General features: G+C 36.1%; 1 pseudogene; it reads right to left on the reverse strand.

Annotated features, from left to right (window-relative positions):
• Positions 1–4,911: 4,911 nt before the first annotated feature.
• On the reverse strand, positions 4,912–8,030 carry LOC120115757 (annotated as a pseudogene).
• Positions 8,031–8,340: the final 310 nt, after the last annotated feature.

Here is an 8,340-nt window from a genome sequence, read left to right on the forward strand (position 1 = left end):
AAACTCCCAAAGAATGATTCTGAAGTTTAAATTTCTTTGAGGGCTTTCTTGTTACTATCGAAGGTTAGTGAAAAACTTTTCGATGTTCGCCTTGTGCTAACCAAGTTTTTTTAAAGAAATATGTGTCTTTTATAGAACGAAAAGGGGTCAAGTGAGTTTTGAAATGCTAAAGAGTATTTTAATAGAGATACCAATATTTATACAACTTGAGTTGGGTAAGGATTATGTTGTTTTACTGATGTATCTATCAACGGTTTAGGAAGTGTGCTTATGCAAAAAGGTAAGGTTGTGGCATATGCCTTGATAAAGTTAAGGAATCACAAGAGGAATTATCTACGAATTATTTATAGTCGGCAGTAGTCTAGTTTCCTTAAAAGATTTGACGTCATTATCTGTATAGTGAGCGGTGCTGTAGTGGTGCTAATTACAAAAGCCTAAAATACTAGTGGAACTGAAGAGAGTGAACTTGAGACAGAAAATATGGATAGAACCTTTAAAGGTGTATGAAGTGATCATTGATTATCTTCTAGGAAAGGCCAATGTTGTTGTGAAGGTACTTGCTTAGAACCTTCTGTAGTTTTGCGAGCTATGGATGTGCAATTAGCGTTGAATGAAAATGGCATTGTGGAATGAATTAAAGATGACACCGATGTTTTATTAAAGCTAATAACATAATTACAAAGGAAAGATGACATTTTTTTAATAAGAATTTTATAAGTAGAAAATGAAGAGATTAAGGACTTTTAAGGCCAGGTTCGACGGATGTTCGTATTATCGTGGGATACTTTGTATTCCCGACGATTAAAAATTTAGAAACATATTCTTGTTGAGGCATTAAGTCCGTTGTGTAATATCCCAAAAATCAGAACAATGACTATATTGAACAGATTTGAAATTTTGAGATTTAATTGAATAAGTGGTAAAAGATGAGAAAAATGATTTGGAATAGTGTTTAGACTAATTTGTACCAATAGATAAGTTAAGATGGCACTTTAGTCTTTTAAGAGGGAAACGAAATTTAAAAATCTATTAGGGATTTTAAATAGTAGGAAAGAGGAAAGTAGAGTATTTCCTACTATTTTTCTTCTTCTTCCCGTTAGTGTTGCTCTCCTCTCCAATATAAGGTAAATTTCCATTAGCTAGTGTTTCCTTTAAATTACAGGTTGCTTTGGTAACATTAAGTGATATGTATGCTTAATGAATGAGAAAATGAGATTAAAACTATGAAATGGATGAAATAAGGGAGATTTTAGATAATGGGTTTTGAAATGAATATTAATATATGAGTGTTTGTTGATGTATACTGGTAGATTTGACTTGTCAAAAAGGTAAATAAGAGATTAGAAACATTGGATAGGATTAAGAACACATTAGGAAAAGTGGTGTGATTCTTAGAATTTATGGTTCTTGAAAGATTTTTGATATTTGAAGAGGATAAATGAAGGAATATTAGTATGGATAGTTAAAGAAGAGTTTAATAGTATTATATGGTGTAAGTATAACGAAATTTGACCCTATTTGGTGTGTTAATCAGGTTTAAAACTGGAATTTTGGGCACGAATATCATTACTGAAAGAACAATACCGATAATATAGGCTAAAATGGGATGAATTTGCTTAGAGGTATTGATATTGATTCAATTGGTATCGATACCGAAGGGAGAGTATCGATACTGAAGGGAAGGTATCGATACCATTTAAAATAAAATGCAAAAATGGTATCGATACCATAGTATAGTATTGATACCATAGTATGGTAGTATCGATACCATGGTATGGGTATCGTACTGAGAAGCCAGAAATTTTAAGATAGTACTTGTACAACCTGAGTCGGGAAAACACTATGTTGTGTTTAGTGATGCATCCCATAAGGGACTGGGGTTTGTGCTGATGCAAAATGAAAAGGTTGTGGCTTATGCTTTAAGACAGTTGAAGAATCATTAGAAAATTTATCCGACACATGACTTGGAGTTAGCAGCAGTTGTGTTTGCATTGAAAATATGGCGTCATTATCTGTATGGGGAACGGTGTCATATCTATACGGATCACAAGAGTTTAAAGTATTTATTGACTCAGAGAGAATTGAACTTGAGGCAAAGAAGATGGATTGAGCTTCTAAAAGATTATGATATAATTATTGATTATCATCCTGGAAAGGCGAATGTGGTAGCGGATGCACTATGCCAAAAGATTTTTGCATCTTTACGGGCTTTGGATGCACACATGTCATTAAAGGAAGATGGTTCCTTAATTGTTGAGCTTAAGTTAAAGCCGATGTTTTTGGATCGGATTAAAGAGCTACAAAGTCAAGATGAGAAATATTTGGCGAGAATGGCACAAGTCGAAAGGAATGAGACCAAAGATTTCGAAGTAAGAGTAGATGGGTGTTTATATTATAAAGGAAGACTTTGCATCCCAGATAATGATGATTTGAAGAAAGATATTCTTGATGGAGCACAGTATAGCCCATTAACGATGCATCCAAGAGGTAATAAATTGTACTAGGATTTAAAAAGTCGTTATTCGTGGCCTGGTATGAAAAGAGCTATATCGGAGTTTGTGGCAAAATGTTTGACATGTCATCAAGTGAAAGATGAACATCAGGTACCCTATGGATTACTTCAACCGATATTTATTCCTGAGTGGAAGTGGGAGTGAGTTCCCATAAATTTTATTTCGGGGCTACCATTATTGCCTGGTAAAAGGGACTCCATATGTGTTATTGTAGACCGATTAACCAAGATAGCTCATTTTATTCCAATTCGGGTAGATTACTCAATGGATATGTATGCTGAGTTGTATATTAAAGAAATAGTCATATTGCATGGAGTGCTTATATCAATAGTGTCCGATCGAGACCCAAGGTTTAGTTCAGGTTCTGGAAGTCGTTGGAAGAGGAATTGGGTACTCGATTGAACTTCAGCACAAGTTTTCATCCGCAGACAGATGGGCAGTAAGAGCGAGCCATCCAATTACTTGAAGATATGCTAAGGGCATGTGTGATTGAGTTTAAAGGATCATGGAAATGTATTTTCCTTTAGCCGAATTTGCATATATAACAGTTACCAATCGAGTATTAAGATGGTCCTGTATGAAGCATTATATGGGAGAAGTGTCATACACCATTAAATTGGTTTGAATTGAAAGACCGAGACCTAATTGGACCGAAGTTGATTAAAGAGATGGAGGAGGAGATAAAGATTATTCAAGGAAATCTCAAAATAGCCTCCGATCGACAAGAATCTTATGTGATTTGAAAAAAAAGAAATCAAATTTCAAGTGGGAGATAAAGTGTTCCTAAAGGTGTCACCTTGGAAGAAAGTCTTGAGATTTGGGCGTAAGGGAAAGATAAGTCCTAGATTTATTGGACCTTATGATATCTTGAAAAGAGTCAGACCAGTAGCATATTAGCTAGCTTTGACTCCGGATATGGACAAAATCCATAACGTTTCCATGTATCAATGCTCAAAAGATATCGATCCGATCCATCTCACATTATGAAATTGGAGGAAATAGAGGTCCGAACGGATTTAACTTATGATGAAGAACCAGTGCAAATCTTGGCTGAAGAAATCAAAGAATTACGCAACAAAAAGATTTCTTTAGTTAAAGTACTCTGGCAAAATCATAAGGTTGAAGAAGCTACTTGGGAAAGAGAGGAGGACATGAGAATGCAGTTTCCCTACCTTTTCGCTCCAGGTATTTATCTAAATTCGAGGACGAATTTTCTTAAGGGGAAAATTGTAATATCCCAAAAATCAGAACAGAGACTATACTGAAAAGATTTAAAAACTTGAGATTTAATTGAATAAGTGGTAAAAGATGAGAAAAATGATTTGGAATAGTGTTTAGACTAATTTGTACGAATAGATAAGTTAAGAGGGCACTTTGGTCTTTTAAGAGGAAAAAGGAATTTAAAAATCTATTAGGGATTTTAAATAGTAGGAAAGAGGAAAGTAGAGCATTTCCTACTATTTTTCTTCTTCTTCCCGTTGGTGTTACTCTCTTCTCCAATATAAGGTAAACTTCCATTAGCTAATGTTTCCTTTAAATTATAAGTTGCTTTGGTAACATTAAGTGATATATATGCTTAATAAAGGAGCAAAGGAGATTAAAACTATGAAATGGATGAAATAAAGATATTTTAGAAAATAGATTTTGAAATGATATGTTAATATATGAGTGTTTGTTGATATTTACTGGTCGATTTGACTTTTCAAATAGGTAAATAAGAGATTAGAAGCATTGGATATTATTAAAAACATATTAGGAAGAGTGGTATGATTCTTAGAATTTACGGTTTTTGAAAGATATTTTATGTTTTAAGAGGATAAATGAAGGAATATTAGTATGAATAGTTAAAGAAGAGTTTAATAGTATTATATGGTGTAATTATAACGAAATTTGACCCCATTTGGTGTGATAATCGGGTTGAAAACTAGAATTTCTAGGCACAAATATCGGTACTGTAAAATGGGATGAATTTGCTTAATAGTATCGATACTGATTCAATCAACATCGATACCGAATGGGGAGTATAGATACTGAGGGGAAGGTATCGATATCAATTAAAAACAAAATGAAAAAATGGTATCAATGCCATAATATAATATCGACACCATAGTATAGTAGTATCAATACCATTTTATGGGTATAGATACTGAGAAGCCAGAAATTTAAGATAGGTTGAAAACGTTGTAGAAAAGTTAATAATTTGTTCTATTGAGTAATGTTTAAGTGTAATTGTTAGGAGATGTACTAACAATTGATATTAAACATGTATTTATTGGATATTGAATAGATCGAAACCAAACACCCGAGTCTAGGAAAGCAAAAGGCAAAAGCCAAGTTCCGGAGTAATCATGATTTTGTAAGAAGCATCCAACATGACAAATTTCTAGTTTTTCTCCTGTAATCATGCTTACACCTGACAAGGAACTCCACATGTTGTTTGCTTGGTTGAATCGACATCATAATCTTTATCGATTATGCTATTTAGGGTGGTAGAATTTGGAACCCATCCGAACCGGATCATGCTCTCCAGAATCATTTCAGCTGTCTCCGGACTTCTTTATTGTGAAAACCACAAATGAGCTTGTGACATGTGATTGGACTGAGCTTAAGTCCTTGCTCTGCCATTTCTTCGAGTAACTTCGGCACTTCTGAAAAGTTCTTTGTATTGCATACTGCATCCAGCAGAAGGAAAGACAGGTTTTTATCAAATGCAACATCCTTCACTAGTATTTCATCCAACAACTTCAACATTCTGATCAAATTGTTTTCTTTCACGTAAGCCTCGGCAACAAGACCATAGATTATTTCATCAGGCTAAACCCCATTAGTAGCCATCGACTCGAAAAGAGCAGACATCTCGGCTTGCCTCTCTACTCTGTTGTAACCATGTAAAAGCGAGTTGTAAGTTACAACATTCGGAACTAAATTCAGCCTTTGCATCTCCAGAAAGAGATTTTCAGCTTCTTCCATCTCTCCTTCCTTGCAGTGATGATCAATCAGGATACTATAGGTTACATGGTTCGGAGGAATAGACTTATCAATCATAACATCTAACAGCCTCTTAGCTTCATTTGGTTTCCCCAACTTGCATAATCCATCAATCAATGTTTTGAAAGAAAAGATGGAAGCAAAGCCCTTATAAATCATTTCGGAAAATATAGAGAGTGCCTTGTCCATTTCTCGTTCCATACAGCATCCGTGATAAGGGCTGAATAAGTAAAACTAGCATCCGTTAATAAGGGCTGAATAAGAAAAACTATATGGTGGAACACCCTTCGAGTGCATTTTATCCAGTAACAGAAATGCCTGAGTTAAATATCCAGATTTGCAATATCCGTCTACAACCGTAGAATAACTTAGTATTAGGTGCTAAGCTTTTCTGCGAGATTTCCTTAAACATCTCCCAAGCTTTCTTGGTGTCACCTACCTTACACAGACCATCAATTATCGTATTATATGTAACAATATTCGGAGCAATGCCTTTTTGACACATCTTATTATAAAGATTGAGAGCTTCCTCCATATTACCAAGCTTAGAGAAGACAGAAATGAGAGAAGTATAGGTGTATACGTCAGGCACTATACCCATTTCATCGAGTTGTGAGAAAAGATGCAATGCATCATTAATTCTACCATTTGTCGCGAGGCCATGGATGAGCGCAGTGTAGTTTTTATATCCGGGAGCACACCTTTTTCAGACATGCACCTATATGTCAATAGAGCCTCAGTTACATTTCCTACCTTGCAAAGGCTGTTAATCAATGCAGAATACATAGCATTATTTGGAGCTATACCATAACTTTGCATCTCTCCGAAACAACTTTCTACACCCTCCATTTCCCCGGCCTTAGCATATACATGGATGAAAGTCACATAGGTATGTTCATTAGCTTCAAGCCCCTGCCAACCATTTCATCTAAGATGCTCCTCGCTTCATTGATCTTTTGGGCCTTACATAAGCCATTTATAAGAGTATTGCAACAAAAGATATCAGGCATTACCCATTCTCCATCATTCTGTCGAAGATCCTTCTTGCTTCCTCGAATCTACTTTTCTGGATATGACCTCTCATCAGATTTGTATACAAAATGGCATTGGGCTTCAACCCTTTCCTGATCATTTCCTCAAAAACATTATTAGCTCGACAAAGATCTCCCCAGTGGCATAGGCCACTAATTATCATGTTGTAAGTGTACATTGTGGGTTTCAAGGTGCGCTTCTTCATCACTTCAAGCAGTTCATGGGCCTTGACAAAATTCCCTGTTGACAATAACTCTCGATCATAAAACTAAATGTTTGTGTATCAGGTTCGACACCAATTGATACCATCTCATTGATAAGAGCTTTACTCTTCTCCAAGTCACCAGCCTTACAAGCACCACTAATAAGCAAATTATATGTGAAAACATTCAATTTAATTCCACAAGCAACCATCTCATCCTTGACTCGGAAAGCCTCAGCCATACTACCCTGTTTTATGAATCCATTGATCAAAGCCGTGTAAGCAATATGGGTAGGATTTAAACATGCACTACCCATTTCCGCCATCATCAGTATTCTCTGTACACAACCCATCGATAACTATATTGTAAGTATAATCATCAGGGTTGATAGCCTTTTCAGCCATGGAATTTTTCAACTTCAATGCTTCATCAACAGAACCGGCTCTGCACAATCCACTAATCATAACATTATAAGAAACCAAACCAGGACTAGATCCCTTCTCCTCCATCTCCAAAAGCACCCTTTTTGCTTCCTTGATGCTCCCAACTCGACAATGAGCATTGATCACATTGGTATAAGTATTTTAAAACCTGATTGGCATCACGAAACAGTTTTGAATTGCATAAAGTAAGCGCTAGGAACGAAAAAGTATCTAATTTTAGAGGGTTTGGGGATTTGTGACTTGCCCAGTTGAAGAACCAGAGGAGACGCTTGGGATCAAGAACCGAGTTTTGGAGAAGAATGGAGTGAATAATTTCTGGGTTTAGCTTGATTTTCAAATCTGATGATGTTTCCAGAAGGCCTTTCCAGTCATCCTTAGTAAGGATAGATGCGATTTGCAAGGCTTCAGCATCATTTCGAGCTGCTGTACAAAAGGTAAGCTGATTCGAGACGAGAAAGTCTCGTTTTTGTAAAACAATAGAGCCTTCGCTTTGATTATAAACGCATAGTTTTGAAGGAAAATGTCCCCTTCTACTCTGAAGAAACGAAAAACAAAAAGCAGCAGCGAGTATTGAAGCAAATATTCTAGAATTCTAGAACATTGTTGAAGTAATCATCTAGAATATAGCTGAAGTAACCGACTGCATGTGTAGAATGCTGTGTGTTATAGTGCAGTTAATTTGTTGCATTCTGTTACACCAGATTACTTGCTTAGGTAATCTGTTTCTATGCATATATAAACCATGTACTGGTTAATAAAGAGTCAAGAAGCTTTTCTAAGGTTTTAATATTCTTTGCTCAATCTAATATGGTATCATTCGCCTTTTGATCCTGGAAGATTACTGCCCTCATGGGTGATTACAACAATGTTGCCTTCGAATTCGGCGAAACTGCTCGCAGCAACAAGGTCTTCACTCACAAGAAGATCAACATTATGCTGGATGAAGCGAATTTCTTGCTGTGGAAACAACAAGTATTGCTCACGGTTCGCAGCCACAGATTAGAGAGGCTGCTAAATGGAGAAGTACTGTCACCACCAGCTCGAATTGTTGATGAGTCAGGTACTAGTGTTGTGAATGAAGACTATGAAAACTTTGTTGCTCAGGACAGTGCTCTTGCATCGTGGCTACTGTCGACGATCAGCGATCCCTTGCTGCCTCAG

This window comes from Hibiscus syriacus, unplaced genomic scaffold, assembly GCF_006381635.1.
Source record: "Hibiscus syriacus cultivar Baekdansim isolate YM2019G1 unplaced genomic scaffold, ASM638163v2 tig00110271_pilon, whole genome shotgun sequence".
Taxonomy (NCBI): domain Eukaryota; kingdom Viridiplantae; phylum Streptophyta; class Magnoliopsida; order Malvales; family Malvaceae; genus Hibiscus; species Hibiscus syriacus.